The following is a 20,168-nucleotide window of genomic DNA, read 5'->3' as shown; positions in this document are numbered from 1 at the left end:
CTTCACTTCTAGTTAAATAAATTTTCCTCCATACAAAGTTGCATTTCGTGGCCAAAAGACCAGGTCATCTATCCAGTCACCAATCAGAACTAAGCAGCACTCACTTAACTTTACAACTAGCTGCTGCTATCATAATGCAAGCAAACCTAGTTGCTCAAAATATGAGCTTTCAGCTACTAATTCAACACCCTTATACAAAAGCAATACCTTTCCCCTAGGTACATTATGTTCCTCTCTTTTGGGGTAGTAAATGCTATGTGAAAGGAAATGGTAAAGATGCATTACTCAGTACTGCCAGCCTTTCTGTGGAGGAGAACAAAAACTCAAAGTAAAGGTAATATTCACCAATTTAAATTTAAGTTTTTAGCTTGAGCCAAACTTCCCCATTTATTTGAGTGGTCATCTTCGCAGCATGTTTGTTAAAATCCATGCTTCAATCCACCTGATGGTCAGTGTCTTCTGTTCTGCTTTGGTTATGGGAGCATCCATCCTGTTCCTTCTGGGGTGCTCCAAATACGGCTTAACACAACGAGCAGCAACCCAACGAGGGCCATTCTCTGTCAAAACACAAGCATCCCCTCTCCCCCATGTTATTAATTCCACTGGGCCAGTCCACATTCCAGTAATTAAATCCTTAACCCATACCTTAACATCCTTGCAAAAATTTGGCTGTTTAGAATTTAAAGAAGAAAAAACGATGAAATATAGGAGACAACTGTGAATCAGGTGAAGGGCTCAAGAAGTTTAACACATAAACAGCTTTATCCAATCTCGCTTGAGGTGGTTCCCTTTGCAATGCTCTCCTGCAATTTGGCTTCAAATTAACAGATTGAATTTGTTGTTTTGTCTGTACGTTTGTCTACATCTTTCTTGCTTTGACAGAAACTTTGTACATCAATGCAGCAACTGTAGTATACCTGCAAGTAAATAAAAAATAATACAATGCACTAGCTGTTAAGGATCTTGAACAGCTAGTTGGGCCAAAGTGTGATCAGGAAAAGTAACTGACTTAGTGTAGAGTAGTGGGGTAGGGAGAACATAAATATTTAGCCTGAATTATACGTCAGGATCTATCTCTCTACCTCTCTCTCTATCTCTCCTTATCTCCCTATCTATCTCCCTCTCTATCTCTCTCTATCTGTCTATGCCTATATTGCAAAGTTTTGCCTGGTTATTGATCAGAGTAATGAAGGAACTAACTTTTATCCATTCTTTGAATAAAACACTGATTTAGTTGAGCGGGGATGATTTTGATCCAAAATTGTTTTAGAAAATTATACAGCATCCAATATGCTACTTACATGCTCCTGATTTCTTTCATTGACTTAACAGCTGTTGAATTTCCTGACTGATGTCTTTTTATCATAGTTTGATTCCTTCTTATTTAGGCAACTTTTGTCCAAGTCATTGGTCTATGCCTTTCCACTTGGTCTATGAAGATTTAAAGAAAAAAATCCAATCAAACACGAGGAAGAAAACCGTCACTGTCATGGACTTTCTAGGCTTACTGAGAGTAGTAGGTATTACTGCTACCAACGGGAAAAGGGTGCTCCTCTGCAAATCCTAGAAGTCTCAAAGAGGAACCTGAGGTAGAGTGAAGCCGTGTCTCCTTTGGAGACAGACATGTCCTGCCTCTGCTGCCCTGCCACAGGATCAGCTCACATGGGCGGTGTGCAAAAACACCTTCGATGCGAGGGAGGGCTGTTTTGAGCCGAAAATGAAATAAAATTGTGTCAAGGGAAATGAAGGGGGGAAACTGGAAGAATTAGCTCCATTGAAGAGTTTTAAATGAGCCCCAAGGCATTGCCATTCCTTTTGTTTACACAGAAAGAGAGGGTGAACAGCTGTGCTGCTCACCTCTGAAGGATCTGGTCGCATGATCTAGAAGATGAAAGCTCTGTGATTTGCTTGGCCCTTAAGAATCTTGCTTCCTGCCTCTGATTTTCTGGCAGCTGAAGGTACAGGGGACTAAAGCTTTCTGAAGAAGGCTGTTCTCTTCAAAAGAGAAACTTGTAATTATTTCTGATGAAAGGATTTTAAAAGCTTTCATTATGGGACCACTTCAGAGTAGTTCTGTGTCTTAGAAAAAAGACAGAGGTTACACTCTGGTGTTCTTTACAATCTTCTGGATCCTTTCAGTTATGGTGTTTGGTTTTTTGTTTGTTTGTTTATGTTTTTTGCATTTGGCTTATTTGGAAAACTTCAAACAGTGTGGTCTCTCTGGGTAGGAAAAGGAAGGAACATGTATTTCTTTGCTCACAGGCCAGCCCTTGATTTTGAAATAGTTGTGTATAAATACAGGAAAAGGACTTCAAGAACTTGTGCCTTCAGAAAACGCTGGTTGTGGATAAAGGAGCAGTCTTCCTTGAGACAAATACTGCTGAGGAGTGATTATTAGCAGCATGCCCATCAAGCTGAAACTAGTGCTGGGCTTTTATATCTAGTATAAAACTTCTACTTTTTTGTTGGTGTTTTTTAATTCTGATTGAAAAAATATTCCAGACAGACCTATTCTGTTTGAGGAGAAGATAGAGGATGAGTTAGAGTTTAATCAGCAGATAAAATATTTAATTTTTTCTAAGAGAAAATATTTATTTCTATGGAAAGAATGGAAGATACTTTTCTTTTCCTATTGTGAAGTACCTGTAGAGCAAGGAGAAACCAGTCTGTCAGCACAGATCACATTGCATGCAGAAGGAAAGTAGGCTGTTGGGACTTTGAAAAGAAAGATAAAAACAAAACAACAACATGCCTTTTGGAAAAAAATTAGATATTGCCCAGTTGTAAATGTTCATCATTAGCATCAACACAGTGACCTTTTAAATGAGTCTCTTTCCATCATTTGTCCAATTCACTGTTTTTTGTCATAAGATAATTCCTTGGGAGTGACCAATGTTTGCACAGATATACTGACAATATCATTCTTTATTTGGATTCTTCCTGGGGTAATACAGCATCTTGACCAGAGCCATTAAGATCCAATTTAACAGTATTGGTGTCATAATTTTGGTTCTCTGCAGAAGTAAAATAATTAAAGAGCAATTATTAGAATAGAAATAAATTTTGGATGCTACTGTCTTTACTTTTTAGAAGTGAGAGAAGAGTTTTTGGATTTATGCCAATGTCACTGAAAGCTGAGCCTGGCTTTGATTGAGTCTTCTTGTTTGTCAAGGTTTATAACTTCCTGGTGGAGAGCTGAAAGAAGATGGATTTTTTTTTCTGATGTCCTCCAGAAGAGTGCTTTTACTCTGATTACAAAGTTCGCCCCCAAAATTCATAATGCTTTGTGAGTTGAAATGGAGATTCAAATTCCTGGTTATCTACAATTGTGTATTTGGGAGCCAGGGTCCTCAGGATTCCCAGATCTGTCTTCCCTGGCAGCGAATTATGTTGTCCAAGTAGAATATTTAACATTCATACACATAAAGTAAAAGGTCTAGGAAAGGTAAAAAAAAAAAGATATCTTAAATGAAAAGAGAAATAAAGCCTTGCATAGTTAATAATTAAAAATATAAATTATTGCTTCACAATGTTTTAAAGAAATAAATGAAGATTTTTCATTTCTTAGTTTAAAACAACAAAATAATAGCTTTTTCCCTGCTGACTCAGAAATGTCACTGTAACAATCTTGTACTACAGTTGGTACACTGTAGCTTTTTACTGGAGAGGATATAGAATTCTTCTTGTAAGAGTTTCAACAAGTAATTTCCTTAGTTGTTCTCTAAAGCCTTCTTTATATCTATGAAGACTGCAAGACTAAAATTTCAATTTTTGTCCATTACTGCACCCCTGATGCCATAACAAGGAGAATGGCAGTGAGGTCACATGTTCATACCATGCTTGGCTGTGGGCTGCTGTAGTACACCAATATTCATTACTAGATCTTACTATTACTTGCCTCTAGCATTAGTAGTTCCCTGAGGCCTTGAAACTGAAAAACTTGCTTTTGGCAAGTGGAGAGCTCTAGTCACTTCACACCTAAGATGTGCTGTTAATAAAGGACTAGCAATTTTTTGAAAAACTTTATGCAAATTATTCAAATTAGATTTATTTAAAATTATGAAGGAGAGAAGTGAAGTTTTAATGAGCAGCTATGCTGTGCATTATCTGTGCACAAAGCAGATGTAATGATGCATTATAAATGCTGAGAAAATTTAATCAGTGTAGAAAAAAATATAATGAAATGGTTGTTTAAACACTGCAAAGCTAATGTTATAGTAATTAGTTCCCATTGAGCAAGACGTGGTGCATATTATCTGGGCTGTGTTTGATTAGTGATCCTGCATATGATGTCTTGTCTTTTCTTAACTCTACTTCAATATCATTAAAAAAATTTTAATCCAAACTCCAGTTAAAAATACAAAAACAAGCATGGCATCAAATTGAGTTGTTGTTCCTGTCCTTTTATAACACAATCTGCATGAAATTCTGCTCTGACTTACTGTAGTTATATATGAGGAGGCTGAACAGTTCTGCTTACAGAAAACATGGTTCTGTGGAGGTTCTGTGATGTTTTGTTTTGGTTTTTTTTCCTGAAAATAATATCAGTAATATTACTTGTCAGGATACTCATGTTTTTAAAAATGTTCTTATGGATATTTTAGATTGGAATATACTGAAATTTAGCGATGTGTTTTTTCTAAGATTTCTTTTAGATGAGTAAGACATGGATTTCACCACTGGTTTGTCTCAGTTCTTCAGACCCTGTAAGGACACTTTATTACTGATAGCCGTATACCAGTCCCTAAAATGAAACATATGGAAAATAATAATAATCTTTTTTTTTTTTTACAAACATGAAGCTTGGATATAAATAAGCAAGGGATTCTTATTAATCTTGTCTACTGATAATTATTTTTAAGACCCCATTAGGGCTTTGGCATTAGGAATTATCTTGAAGTCATAGAGATTCTGAATTGTGGCTGATATATTTTAGTCACATTGGATTGTGAATGATAGATGGAACTGAATTATTTTTATAACTTCCAGTCAATGAGACTTACTCGAGGTTTTAAGGTGTGTTCAAATCTTACTAAACACAGCAATGAAGGACTTATGAGAGTTGAATTAAAAGACATTAATGGAAAGTTGAGAACTCACTATCTCATAATACTGAAGAGCAGAACAGGAGGAGACTGTTTCACAAATGTAGAGTAACACCTATCTGTAGGGAAAGCAGATGTTGAGAAGAAAGAGTAGAATTAAAAAAAAAATTCTCCCAGTAAATAGAATTGATAATACAAAAGTACGAGTGGACTACATACCACTGCATTTCAAACTCTGCATGTTCAGTTCTTCATAAACACCAGAAGAGTAAAGATTTATTTCTCACTTTCAGTTAGAAACATTCAAACCATGCATGTATCTGCCTTCTTTCTCTTACTGAACAGAAGTAATTAATTCTTATAAAACATGAACCTTGACTGTAATTTTAACTAATAATTTGTGTATAAGACCTAAATTGATATTGTCGAGGTAAATAAAGTTTGGAGATGGCTTTAGAGTCAGTAAAAACTTAACGTGATAAAAAATTGTTACAAAGAGAAAAGGTTTTCAGTGAAATATTTGAATTTTTACTTGTGTGAGTCCTTGAAAGTTTTATCAACTTTATAACAGTTGTACTGCGGATTTTGGAGCCAGACCATTTCTTATTAATCTAGTCACACTTTTTTATGTTTTTTTTTGATCACTCAATTTTGTTGACCTGATATTCTACATTTTTTCAATCCTAAAATACATAATAGTATATGTTTGTACAATGCATATATATTGCTCAGGGAAACTGCCCATTCTTTTTGAATCTTTTGGATACTTTTACAAAACTTTGATTCTACTCAAAGAAATTAGGAACACAGTTTCAGAAAGGAGTGGCCCTCTGATCTCAGGTCTAAGTACCAGTTGGTACAATTATTACTGTTGGCATAAACCTAGAAATGAAAAATGATTTGGGGCTAATTTGAGAAAGGAACAGGTGAAGCTGAAATAATTTAGGAGCAAGGAGAAAAGGAACAAGTGTCAGCTGCTCCAAGAATCATTGGCTTGTATTGGTGCAGCATATGGAAGGGCAAATCAAAAGTGCATGATTTCATCATCTCTGTGGTGAAGGCTTTGCCTTCAGAACGACAGTACACAATTTTTGTTGTGGGTTTTTTTGGTTAATAAAGAAGATTGAGTTATGGCTCCTCCAGGAGAATCCTGCAGAGTCAGAAAAGAAGCCAAGACATGGCTTTCCTCCAGAAGTGCTTTTTATGTTGTGGAGAGTCTTAAATCAATAGCCTCAAAGCTAAACTGAGCTGACAGTGAATCTAACTAGTATTCATTTAAAGAGAAAGAAAAAAAACACACACACAAAAAAATCTGTATGCACTTACATAGAAAATCTATATACACTTAGATAAAGTGTTTGGTTTTCCTTAATTAGTTCTCATGTTCTATTTAAAGCTTTTTCTAAAATCTTCAAGTTGCTTAATGCCTTCTATCTTCATGAAAGTAAATATTGTGTCACTGTGATGCATCCTACTTTGTTCAGAGACTACACTTTGGACTCTCATCTGTAATTGCAGCCATGACATGAAGATACAGGGCAAACCTTATAGGCTGATTTATCCTTGTCAGAGGGGTAGCAACGCTCAGCACTGAAATCCAGGATATATGTGATTCTAAATAGAGCAATTTGTCAAGCATTTCATTGACACAAATTGAAATGAAACTGAGTTCTCAGGCTCTAGAGGTCACTTTGCAACAGGAAGAATTCATTATCTACGTATACACAGAGGAAAACTATTTCACAATTGAAGTTGATTTGTGAGAGATAGATGTACACACATAAAACTTAGAACTCATAGGTCACACTTTCAAAGTAAACTAAAAAGAGCCTACGGGCTCCACTCCCTAGCCATTCCCTGGCTAATAGCCCATCAATTCCTCTGAAAATAAAAAGCACCAATGGTCATTGTCGTGAGGTCTATCGAGTGTTTCAGACTCTTCATGTACAGAAACATACAAATTACCTGCTTCAAATCTTAGATGATGCAAATGTTTTTTCATGAATGTGTAATAGAGTGTTACACACATATATGCATGGCATCCCAGCCTAAGAAGAATGGTGTTTTTTAGAGTTCATGCATTTTATTTCACCTGTGCCCTACTTTCAAAATTTATTAGAGATGTTCTCCTCTCTTGAAGGCGTGCTTACATTCAAGCCTATTGCTTCCAAAGCCTGATTAAAATCTTTTCTGGATTAAAATCTTTCCTGGATAAAAATTTTTCCTGGATTTCCTGTTTTTTTTTTTTTTTTGCAGAAAACCTGTTTAACTGAAGCCTTTCCGGTCAGAAACATGCTTTCTGATTGATGTTTGTCACGGGAAGAAAGCTTCCTTTGAACATTCTTATCATGCTCTGATCCTGCATATGTCTCCTAATATGCTCCTAGTGGGTCTCCTAAAGTTTTTGTGGTGTTATTTGTTCTGAAAAACAGACAGAACAAAGCTCTGGTTTGCAAAGAGCAAGTTGTGCCAGAAGCTGTAGGAGACAATGTTTATTTTTGAAATGCAAATTCTTGTGCAATGTAGTATTAAAGGAAACAAAGGTTAAAGAGATATTGCCATGGGTAGCTTGAAAAAATAATAAAATTATACTAAAGTGACCATAAATAGTTAAGACTAAATTAATAGGCTAGAGATTTCTGGTGATAAAAATGACAACCCGAATTTTCTCAATTTGGCTAGGAATATTTATTCTCCGAAATGCACCGTGATTTAACCTCTGAATAAAGTAAACACGTGATGAAACAACAAACTTATTAATATTGAAATGCTTGATGACATGTTACTAAAAATACTGAGAATTCAGAAGAGGACTTTTATGCAGCAGCAATATGAGTTTCTCTTCAGTGAAACTCTTAAATTATACTTACAGTGTTAGGCCAGGTTATGGAGTGTACAGCAAATTTCATCAAATTCATTATTTAAATAGGAGAAAATTACATGATAGTTGCACACTGCTGTCTGTAGGTAGCCTTGAAATTGCAAAGGACAGCAGAAGAGAAAGTAGTCAATTTTGTTTACTGAGAAAAAGAGAAGGTAGGAAACACTAAGGGGTTCAGATATTCATACAGACAAGTAGTCTTCAAAATTTGGGGTTGTGGTCTGTATTTTAGAAGGATCTAGATTCATCTGGAGACTATTTGAAAAAAGCCTTAATGATTAAGTTTAGAAAAAAGAGTGCTAGAGGAGCAAGTCTGACATAGGCTAAGAGGCAAACCAATTTGTTAAGTGAAAAAAACTTCAATTAGTTGAAAAAATATTATCTGTAAGTTTCTATTCAATTTTGACTAATTGCAACTAATGGAAAATGTGCATATAAAAAAAACAGAAAGAAAAATACCATAACAACAGGCAAGAGAAGCTGTAAATCTAACTGGTGAGAAATTTTTTCCTAATACCTGATTGGAGCTATTTCTCAGTGCTGAGACATTGCAAGCCAGTCAGGTTTGTTGGCTAAATTCTACTTAGGACATTTGGAGTAGTTTAGAGATACACTTAGGGGAACACGGTGTTGTGATAAAATCCCATTTCTTGACTACGTGCAATCAATATACCAATAAAGACTTAAGGTAGAGCTGTAATAATTATGGTTAAATTTTATAGTCTAAATTTTGGAATTCTGGATATATTTAATGATTGTTGAGTCAGAACAAAAAAGAAAAGTTACTGTTCAAGCATTGTTTTGAATATTTAAAAATGAGACTTTTTTGCTACTGTGAAACTTCAATTTGGGGAAATGCAAACAGTCATTGTATAATGTCATTGAAGTCTATAAGAATTACTGATGACGTTTTTCTTCCTCTAATGATAAAACATGAATATGTTTTGTCACATTTAGAGCCCTAAATTGGTGGATTAAGATAAAGTTATGACTGAATTGGAATTTGTCTGGTAGTTTGTAAATCAATCATTATTATCTGTTTGCTTTTATTGTAAGGAAAAGGGAAGACACCAAGCAGTCAAGTATTTACTTCAGGTTATAAAAAGCCTTATTTATAAATATATATTATAAATATAAGTATTTACATTTATAATTACTTATAAATACAACTATAAATAAAACTCAGATGTTGAAATGTGAATAAAAGTTTTGATCTTGCATTTTATGGGGAAGAGAAAAAACTACAATAGTGTGTTTTTGAGGAAGAGAGCTTTAATGGAGGCTTTGTGTTTCAGTGGAGAAATAAAATTTTCAGCTAAAACAATCAAAGCAATATCTAAGAGGGGAAATAAGAATGACTATAAAACTTTAAAAATTAGCATTGTATAGAAAACTGTTGAGGGAGTCTAATTGGGGGAATAATTGTTTTAAAAAGGACAAGAGTAGAAAAGTATTTAAAATTTTCTGTATGTAGTAGACAAAGGATGGCGAAGTCCATTTATATATGGGAGTGCTAAGAGGATGTTGCAAGGAAGAGACAAGTATTCATAACCATTTCTATTCTGTATCTGAAAATAAATTAGTTGATGTGCCACTGTCACATGAGGATGACACACTGCCTTCGCATCCACTAAAGAGGATATTAATTAACAATGTTTAAAGATAAACGCTTCAGACAGAAAGCCTGGATGATTTGCTACAGTCCAATACCAGTGGTTAAGATGCCTTTCTTGCTAACATTAATATCTAATAAATGTGGAAGATTATAACACTTCTGAGACGTATTTGAAATAGACAAACATGGCACAGGAAACTTATTAAACTGTGCTCAGCCTTAGGCACTGAAATAGAAAGGCCTGATACTGGATTTGATTAAAAAAAAACTATATAGAAGTAAGTTTCACATTTTTCTATGGAAAACGGGTCTTGTTCAAGCAGATTATGAATTTGGTTGCTCAAGGTAACCTCATAATAACTATATGAATGGCATTCATTCAATGAGATTCAGTTTTTAAAAGGATACTAAAATAATATCAGTAAATCAAATGTGTGTTAAATAAATTTAAAGTCAGATAGTGGATGTCTCATAAAATCGCCTTCAATAGTGGTATTTCTAGTGGATTGGTTGGATTATGCACTAGACTGATTAAAGTGTTAAATAGGATTCATTACCTAAAAAAAAAAGATAGTAAAAAAATTATTGACTATAAGATGATAGAGACTGTAAGAAGAGTAAAAATTGGATTTAATGACTCTACTTTGTATTATTTCAACATATTTGATTTAAATAAAGGTAATTTCTGTTTTCCAAAGGAAAAAAAAGAAGAATAAAGAACCAAACTGAACTTGTTTTGAAAAAGATCTGGATATCACAGAACTCAGAAGAAATTATCAGTGAGTAATTCCATCCCTAAAACATCTGTAGATGCTTTTCTGAAATGAATAATCTTGAGTGGGAGAAAATGGGAAGTGGATGTCTGGTTATGGAACACTGTGTATTGTACACAGTTCTGCTGTCCAGTTCTGAAAAAGGAATTAAGGAATAAGGAACAATAGAACAAAAATCCGTCGGAATGTGGTGGAGTGTGGAACTGAAAACGTATTAATGTGAGAGCCCTTTACTTAAATACATCTAGATCATCAAAGAAAGCAACATAATGAGAGAGAACAGCAGCTTCCTGAGAAGGAAAGGCAGAGTACTTAACCCTCATGAGACAGACCAGAAGGAAGAGCAAATGTCTGGAACCAAAAGTCAGACAAATTCAAGTAGGAAGGGGAATTTATGTCTTCTTTGAGGGAGGGGATGAATCACTTGGAGGAGCTGTCAAAGGAAGTGGTGTTTCTTTTCTAATATTCCCCATCCTGCTGTTCTTGGCTCTAGATTGAAAGACTATTTAGAAAATATGTTTTAGTTGGACACTGTTTAGACTTTAACATCCCTGATTTTAGACTTCTTACAAGGTCAGCTAGGTAAAATTTAATAGTCTTTCATTCAAAGGGAAGAAGCTGTATGTTGAAACATTCTTTATCTGCATTGATACCCAAACCAGAAAGAACACCTCATGCTGTTAAACTCCTCTGCTCCTACAAAAATAACAGAGACCGCTACATCAATACTTCAAAAATTAGGAGAACTGGGTGTAATTGTTACTTGAGGTTCTCACAAAATATAGTTCTCTTTCATCATTACTTAGTATTTGACATCTTGTCTGCAGTCAGGAGCACACAGTCTAAAAGCCAGCCTGAGGGCCAAGCTATAAAATGCATATATTAATCTCTGAACATTGCTCTTGATTCCTTCTGCTTGAATGTAGTTTAAGATCTTGCAAATAATAGGTGCTAAAGATATTTTGGACAATTTCTTCCTTCTATTCTGCTTCATGTAACACGAGAGCACAAAAATTTCTAAAGTGTTGAATGACTTTAGCCATTACTTTAACTTAATCAGCAATGACTAAATAATGAAGATGCTGCACATTGGTTTCAGTAAAAGCAGAGATTTGAAAATTACCTTCTCGTTTCCTATTAAAAAAGGAGTAAACAAAATTGCTCTTGTACTTTGACTAAAATGCTAAACAAGAACTTGCATTTTTTTTATTTGTTATCCTGAAATGTAAGAAAAAGCAGTTGTAATTTTACTGAGTTATCTCATTTATTTCTATGCTAGTTGCAACTTATTCAATATTGGCAATGGTAGGCAAGAAAATTAAATGCTTCTGTAAATTTTAAGTCGTCAGAAATTCAAGGTTCAGAAGGTCAATAATAGAATCTTATGTGTTTGGAAGACATAAATATAGCTAACCAGTCAATGCAAATTTCTTCATTGTTAACAATAATCTGTCTTCTTGCAATCATACTGTTTCGCAAATGCCTTTTCCAAATCATTCATTCCAATCCATTTCATTCACTTCAAGACTGAAAGTAATTATTCTTTTAAGCTACAGAAAATATATGTTAAAAATGCACAGGAAATAATAGGTGGGCACAGTACCAGTTTAAGTACAGACTTTTTTGGAGCTGATTTTTTTTTGCTTGCTTACTTGGCAAGTTGAGAGCAATTTAACAAATGTATTGAGTGGCATTGGTGTCAAGAGGTACTATATTTGTGGTGTTCAGTATGTCAATATTTAGTATGGTAGGTACCCTTCAGGATGTCTAAAGTGTGTGCTTGTCTACTTGAAATGGTGGAAACCAAAAGAGAGCAATGGGATTTGGACAGCTGGAAAGCAAATGACCTAGGTAATGTGAGCAGGGCTTCAGAGTGGTTAGTGTCTTGATAATTCTGCTTTTATCTTTTTATTGAATTACTGTAAATCTTGAGGAAGGCTTGGAATTATGTAGATGAAGAGTTGATTAATTGTGATTGAGGTGCTAGTGGTAAAGAAGGTATATATCAGTATTTTTCTAAATGGGATCCTCATTTGTATAATCACAGATTCACCAGGAACAAGAAAAGGAGAAGCAACAAAGATCTCTGAACATCATCGTGCTCAGAGAGCAGACTTCTTACTCTTTGGTAACTGGTTTGTACCACAGGCTTTCATATTTAGGATTTTCCATGCATTTCTTTTGCATCACTGTCAGAACTTACCCTATTTTTATCTTGGGACTGTTACTCCACAGATGTTGAATGGGTCCTGCTGATCTTATGTCTGTTGTCTGTGTCACTGTGTAATACATTACTTGCCATGGAACTCACAAGGCAATGCTTTCACTAATAAACAGCTAATTGCCTGAAATGCAGCTGGAAACTTATTTAAATGCAAGCAAAAAAAATTTGTACGTTCTCAGAACAAAAAACCTAATGAGAGGAAACCACCTTGAGGCGCTTTAGATATGTGTGGAGATATTGCCCCAGTAACCCTCCAGTAACCTCCCTGGGGTAACTTGAACCCAAATTATGGTGCAGACTCAGAGGTGCAAAGACTCATTAAATAAATTGGAGACTGGATTTATCTGCTCAGCCTTGGAATTCATAATTTAACACAGCTCTGCTTCCAAAATCCATTTCCAATCTCTGGAATGATTGATTTGTCTTTGTTCCAGTCTCAACAGGACTTTTTGTGTAAGAAGCATGTTTCCCAGTAGTAAACACGGCTTCAGGCATATATAAAATGAAGCGCCTGTCCCTGAAGAGCATGAGAGAACTCCCATCAGTACTACAGGCTAAAAGGAAAACAAGTGGCCCAAATAAAAAGCCCATGCTATGAGTCCCCATAAAAAATGAGCATTCCTATTCTAGCATGACTGAAGTGTCCCACTGTACCACACCAACGAGGACAACATAAGTAAAGTGGTAGCAGTACATTAGATGCCCTTTGTAGAAGAAAATCCAATAGGAATATTGTGTGTTTTTTTGAACTGCTATCCAGCCAACAGCCGGTTGCCACCAGTTATAAGTTTGGGTATTGTAGAGCTGTGGCTCACCAAAGTGGCACATGGCTTGCTGACATTTTGAGTACTTCTTTTTTCAGAGGCCCTGTGTTTTTGCAGTAACATAAAGCAGAATTCTGCATTCAGGCTGTATCTTCTGACTTAGCATGTTCCGAATGGAAAGCTGCATGTTGAGTATGAGAGGAATAAAACACCTCCTTTCTTTTTCTCATCTTTCTTGTAGTGTTTGTATGAATATTTTTAAATTCCTCTTTTTGATTGAAGAGAATTTGTACTAAGGGGGTGTGGAGTAATTCCTCATATCGTTGGTCTAGTTCAACCCAAACACTCAAAGAACTTTGAAAAAAAATTAGTTTAAGATAGATGTTTTGTTGTTACTGTTAACACATGGCAGTAGTTATGAAAAGGTCAGGAAAACGGGTGAAATAGAAATGCACGGTTCTTTCAAAGGCTCCGGGGTAGAAAGGTGATTTTATGCCCTTGAAGCCAAGTGTGCAATGCTGGGAAAAGGGGGAAGCTGCTTGTAGGAGAATGAGAGGAGTCAACATCAGCCATTGCTGCAGTTACTGATGTGTGTCTGTTGAAGTGATGCTTCCTTTCGGTGCGTCATCAGACTGCCATGATGCAGAGCAGTAAGCAATGGCAAGTGACACAAAGAATGTTTAGGCTGGACCCATTCCCAGACCACATCAGGAGTTGAAAAGCTGAAAGCTTATAAGCCGTGGGAAGGACATAAAATGGCTGCTTTAATTAAGATGAGCCCACATAAAGAGAGCTTATGTGGCTAAAAAATGTATTTCATGTTGGGGCCATAGGTCCCTTGCTGCAGAGTCCAGACAGGCAGTGCAGTGAGGCTGGCTAAGGGAAGGACAGAAGCCTCTTGCAGGAACCACTGCTATAGAGATGTGGCTATTTCAGCCTTTACCGTGGGGACCTAGATTACATTCTTCACAGATGATTGGCACCTGTTCCCTGTGCTTTTGACAGAGACCTTTAAATTGCAGGAGGAATCCTTGAACTGTGCTTTCAACATAAGGCTCTATAGAACGCTAAGTACTTTCTGAAATAAGGTTTCAGTTGTCTTATATTGAGCATTCACACAAAATGGAACATTTTGACCTTGTTATTTCAGTAAAAGAAGAAATGCAGCACCAGTCACCTCACAGTACTGGGATGTTTGAGAGATGTGCTGAATACTGTTTGCAAACTATTTGACAGCCTAAAAAGATCTGGACAATAGATGCCCATATGTTGAGTTGTGTTTTGCTGTAAATTTGTAATAGTTATGTAGAGCATCTGGGGCTGCATTTGAGAATTTAGAATGCCCACACAAAATAATCTAGAAGTAAGCCCTTCTTTCAGAACACTTATTTTATAAACAGATAGATCAAGACTTTGCTGTAAAAGATTTTGCTCTTAATAGACTATAAAATCAGCTATTCTCATGTAGACTGCTGACTCTTCTAATTGCCTTTTTTAAATCAAGCATTGTTTTGCAACTAGAACATTTTTTTTTGAAGGGGAGATTCACAGAGGTGGTAACAAGGACTAGTTCAACTAAAAATATACAAAACAGCTTAATTAATGTGTAAAGCTCACAGAGAAAATCACTCCTTCTAACTGCTGTATCATTAAGATTAGAGGCTGAAAAATCTTCCTTCCTGGAGGTTCTCAAGATAAAAATAAATCTGTGAGCTTTACATCTTTCATTTTTCATTTTTATTTCCATTCAGTTTTACTGATTGAGCACAAACTGTAGGAACCCCAAGTGTGTGCACACAAATGAAAAAATTAAGTACCTTTTTTTATAAGCCTCTGAAGCTTCAGAGGGACTGTATTACTTTCACTCAGCAAAAACTACTTTAAAAAAGAAGATAAAACCATATTTGATAGCTGCTGAAAGAGGGAATAATCCACATACAGACATTATGGCACAACATGCCATGCAGTTTCAATCTGCTACACTTTAGTAGTGCATCAGTCACAATGAGCCCATTGTGAAAGGTTTTCTCCTATTTTTACAATTTTTAGGAGACCCCTGGAGGTTTTGGGAAATATGTATATTTTTGTGTGAGGGACCGTGAACAAACTGCCTTTGCTATAATCTGAACAGTTGTTGATTGATAATTCTTATATGGATCCTAAAATGGAGATTTCCCAGCTGTGCTTGATGAGACTTATCATCTCATCTAACACCTATAGCTCCTGAAAGACTGTTCCAAATCTCATCAGACCTGAAACATGAGATGGGTGGACTGAACCATGCAAGCACACACTCCACAGAGCCCTCATTCAGGCATTGTGTGTCAGCATTTGCCAGCAGACAGCATTTGGAGTCAAGTCAGAGACAGACAATGACAGATTTAGCATCTTGCTCCAGTTGTAAAGGCAGCCCAGCACACATGCACAGACTTGTAGTATGAGGAACATGCCAAGGAGCTGCCAGTGCCTCTTTGCTATAAACAGCACCTGTGCTGCCAAATGGTGGTGCCATTCCATGGCCAGCTCCTTCCATGCTGCCTTCAATTTATGAAGCCATTTCCCAGGACCTGATCCCTCTTTCTCTGGGGGTGATTGCGTGGCAGAATTAAAAATTAGAATGCTAGTTCCCCTTTCGTGTTAGCAATTTGCTTGACCACATGATGGTGTAATCAAGTAGGGTCTCTGCTCAATAAATATAAGCCATTTTGTTCAAGTAGTGGGACGAAGAGCACCCTCTATTGTGTAGATCAGCCTCCAGAGTCTGGCTTACCTAGACATTTGGGATGAGGGTTTCTTTAACCTTATTTGTCTGCTACTCTGAATTGCCTTCAATCAAATCTTGCCAGTGATACAGAACTGAGAAATTGTTCACATCCCTCAAGTGCAAAGACCCACATCTTTTTCCTGTCACATTTCTCTGAGATCAAGTCAAATTCACTTGCAAACATCAGATTCTATTCTCCTCCTCTTGCCAAAACTTGCTTCTTCTCAATATTCTACATAAACATTAGGTTAATTTTCATGGCTTGCCATTGTGTGAGATGTTCAGCTATTTTGTTTATCCATAGAGCTAATGAACAGGAAATGGCAGTGGGATTTTCTTCCATTTCCTACCCACACTGCTGTGGGACAAAATGCCCATAAGAAAAAAGCCCACCAAAACTGCCCTTATGCCTGCTGAAGCTGTTGATGCAGCCTGCCCAAGACACTGTACTGCTTTCCCAGGCTGAAGTGTAACTATGAATTTCAAATTGGCCTTTGCATACAGATTTATTGTGCACTAGCAGTCTACTAAGACTCCAAATACAGATATAGGCCTCCAGCAGTGAGTTAACCAAGCCCCCAAGCCTCCAATCACTTGTAAATACACCTCTGCTTCAAGAAAACTGTAAGGAGAAATACGTTATGCTAAATGTTGTGTATGTGTTTTGTACTCTGCTGTCTCATAGAGGTATTAAGGGAAAAGTAAGTAGGAAATTGGGTTAGAAAATGCCAAAGTGGTGGTTGCCTGGGGAACTTGAATTCAGCTTTTTTTGCAGTACACTCATGTCAGTCTTTGAGCACACTAATAGATAGTTATTTTTCAAAATTTATTTTGTTTCAGCATGGAAAAAGAAATTAGTATTTTACTCTTATTCTATACTCAGAAAATATGACTGGTTATTCTGTAGCTGAAATTAAATTTTAGAAATTACATTGGGAACTTCATCCTAAGCATATATGGACACACACAAAGTGTTAACCAACAGGGAGAGCCCTACAATGAGAAGCCCTGGGTTACATTAATGAATGAGAATACTGTGAATTATTTTACTAATAACATTGAGAAAAGTACAGGAATTTTTAGATCTTATCTGTATTTTTTATTTATCTCATATATTGATTTTATTCTTGATCATAATATAGAAAAAATGTTAATATTGAAAAACAATGGATTGGTATTTCATGGCTTAGAAAATCTGAAAACTCTTATCATGTCTGAAAACTCTTTTCACAATGTTATCTGAAGTTGTACAGTACTGCCCTGATGTATGAAGGAAGATGTGCCTGGAGTGTCTGCTAAAGTCAGGAGTAATTTCATCTGCAGGAAGGCTACTACTTACAGCATGAACCCAACCACCTGCTCTAGTCCAGGCACTTCTCCTACAGCACAGCAGCTCTAGGGGCAAAATCTGACTATTGATTATGTAACAGTGACCACTGTGAGCCTGCAACAAGGTTTTTGTGGGAACTGTACTGCAGGTTGGCTGTTATTTTTGGTGCTGTTTCTTGTCTTTACACCCTGAATGCCAACCCTCTTTGGCTCAGATCTCTCAGATAGTCTGGTCAGGATGCTCCAGAGCCCATACATTTCTTCAGGTTCAAGGCAGTGCCCCAGATTATTAGAAGAAAACAAAAGTTAATAAGCACCTAAACCAGATGCATTTTTCCTGCAAATAAATGATCAGCAAAATGACTACATATTATTTTATATTAAATTTATCTGTGCAGACATGTATTTGTGTTAATGAGCTACATTAGACTGGTAAAATAAACTGCTGAATTTCATGAAAATTGAAGCACATAGAATTATTCTGAGACCACCCTGTCCTTCCTGCCTAGCTTTGTACAAGCCATAATTTATAACAAACTTTGCCAACAACCAACCAACTCTGGCTTTGTTATTTTCTCTCTCTACTAATCTTTTCACAGGGTCTGTTGAACCCCACTATTCTACTTTTATCACCAAGCACAAATAGCTGTGGAGCAGTGTGTAACATCTTTCCCAGAACAGTCTCACAGGGAGATTGTGTGGGTAGGTGAAATATTTTTTGAGATATTTTCTGATGGTTGTGTTCTGCCAACTGGCTCGTCTCTAAAACTATTTTCAGCATATTTTTCAATCCAAGGCTCATTATTTTTAATTGTCAAAAAAGGTCCTATGTGTCGCATGACAGGACCATATTTACTCTTATGAAAGAGCCAAAAGTGGTCTTCTAGTAAGAGTCACGTTAACAGACTCATTAGAAATATTTTTCTAAAAGGGATAAAAAAGACATTTTATGGCAAGTGGTACCACTGAACATCCAGAACACATCACTGATGAGCTGCTCCGAGCTGCCTTTCCAAGTAGACGACATCCTTGTTTATGGCATTTCCTATTCAAACATCTGGTGTTTTTAAGATGTTTTAGGAGAAAAATAGCTTTCTTCTCTTGTGCCCAGAGACCACAAGAAGCTTCTCTCTCAGAGAAAGCTGTCACCCAGGTTGTTCTGCACAAATGGAAAGTAAAGGGATGCAACATTTTCCTGTGTGGCATAAAGCCAAGTGCACCAAAATATGGTACTATGATCCCTGGGTGAATCAGAATTGCTTCTGCCCTGGTTCTGAAGCTCTGCTGTAGACCCTGAAAGAAATTTCTTTACAAATCCATACTTACTCCTTTGCCACTAATAATATTCTTTCTGAAGCAGTTTCATGTTTAAGAAAAACCTGGGAGTACTTCTTTATAGGAGACCATTTCACAGGTGCAGGTGTACAGTGTCCCTGGTGTGGTATCTGAATGCCCTTTACTAACTAAAATAATGTTTTAATGCATTATCTAACAGGCAGCAAACAGCATTTGCTCCCATGAGGCTGTTACATTGAGCCAGTTTGAGTGTAATGAGCAAGGGGCCCATTAGCTTAGAATTCTGCTCACTGCTCTGCACTGATGAATACAAACTGCCCGTGGTCCTCAAGAACATTGCAAGTATTTGGGAATTGACCATTGTTTACATAAAGAACTGTTGTAAAACCAAAAGATGACAATATATGAAGTCATTTTTTTTAACTAGTTGGGCCAGCTAGCTCGGGAAGTGAGTGGGAAAAGATGAAATGAAGAAAGGGAAAGGGCAAGCAAGAGCAAAAACAATACATCCTCTGTGCAGATGGTTTTTATGAGTATTGCTATCCAAACTTGGTCTTTGTTCAGCTTTAACTCTCTGTTGCTTTTATAGTTATGAAAGACAAAACTAGATCTTAAATCAAGAAAACATCCTATTTTAGAATGTTTCATAAGACTAGGTTTATGTACAACTTTTTCAAAAGAGCTGAAACATATTTTTACAGAGAAATAAATGTCTAAGCCGTGCTCTCAACTGAATGGATCTTAAGCACTTATTGAACTGTTTTCACTAATTGCATAGCCAGTCATTGGCCCAGGCTATGTAGCAAAATCATTAAAGTTACCTACGTCACAGGGTTGATTGCACTCATCGTTTTATGCAGGCAAATCCAGTATTATATGCAAAATTATATTTTTCTTGGACAAGAAAAATAATTTCACACTTTGCTTATGAAACACATTTAAAAAAGAATCCATTAGCTCCTATATTTCACAAACCAGAAGACCATGCTCTTACCTTGAAAGTTTTGGTGTCAAGGCCTTTGACAACATTCAAAGTGACTTTCTGAGCCATAAATTGCTGCAGAGCAGCCTCATATCATCCTTGTATGAGAAGCTGCCCTTTATTTATGCAAGCTGAGACAGGAAAATATTTGCAGACTGCCAGACTTTAGATGCTGCCCATTATAGAGAGAAGTTTTCACCATTCTTTTCAAGGTTTAACAATAAAATTCACAGTGTGGACATGAAGAAGTTGATTATTAAATCTTGGATTTGCTTTCCTTTACCTGAGGCCAAATCACAGATCTCTTAAGACAGATGTGTGTGTGTGTGTACATGCAGAGAAGAAATTGAATCCCACGCTTGTTGCTGTTCTGTTCTTATTGATTCTGTCTATGATTTTTGTGAGGAAGCAAATCTAAAAGTGATTTAAAGTGGATGGAGTTTCACTGTTTGGCCTCAAGACAGCTGTGAAGAATTTGAAATTATGTCTTGCCTT

At 36.3% G+C, this 20,168-nt stretch overlaps 1 long non-coding RNA gene across 1 annotated transcript; it reads left to right on the top strand.

The window, feature by feature from the left end:
* Window positions 1–201: 201 nt before the first annotated feature.
* LOC148219731 (uncharacterized) lies at window positions 202–12,665 on the top strand. Its single transcript, XR_015799405.1, has 2 exons — window positions 202–10,320; window positions 12,362–12,665. It is a non-coding gene; the product is annotated as an uncharacterized LOC148219731 (long non-coding RNA).
* Window positions 12,666–20,168: the final 7,503 nt, after the last annotated feature.

This window comes from Sturnus vulgaris, chromosome Z, assembly GCF_052056855.1.
Source record: "Sturnus vulgaris isolate bStuVul1 chromosome Z, bStuVul1.hap1, whole genome shotgun sequence".
In the NCBI taxonomy this organism is placed as follows: domain Eukaryota; kingdom Metazoa; phylum Chordata; class Aves; order Passeriformes; family Sturnidae; genus Sturnus; species Sturnus vulgaris.
The sequence above is the reverse complement of the archived record's forward strand: the minus strand, read 5'-3'. Positions and strand labels throughout refer to the sequence as shown.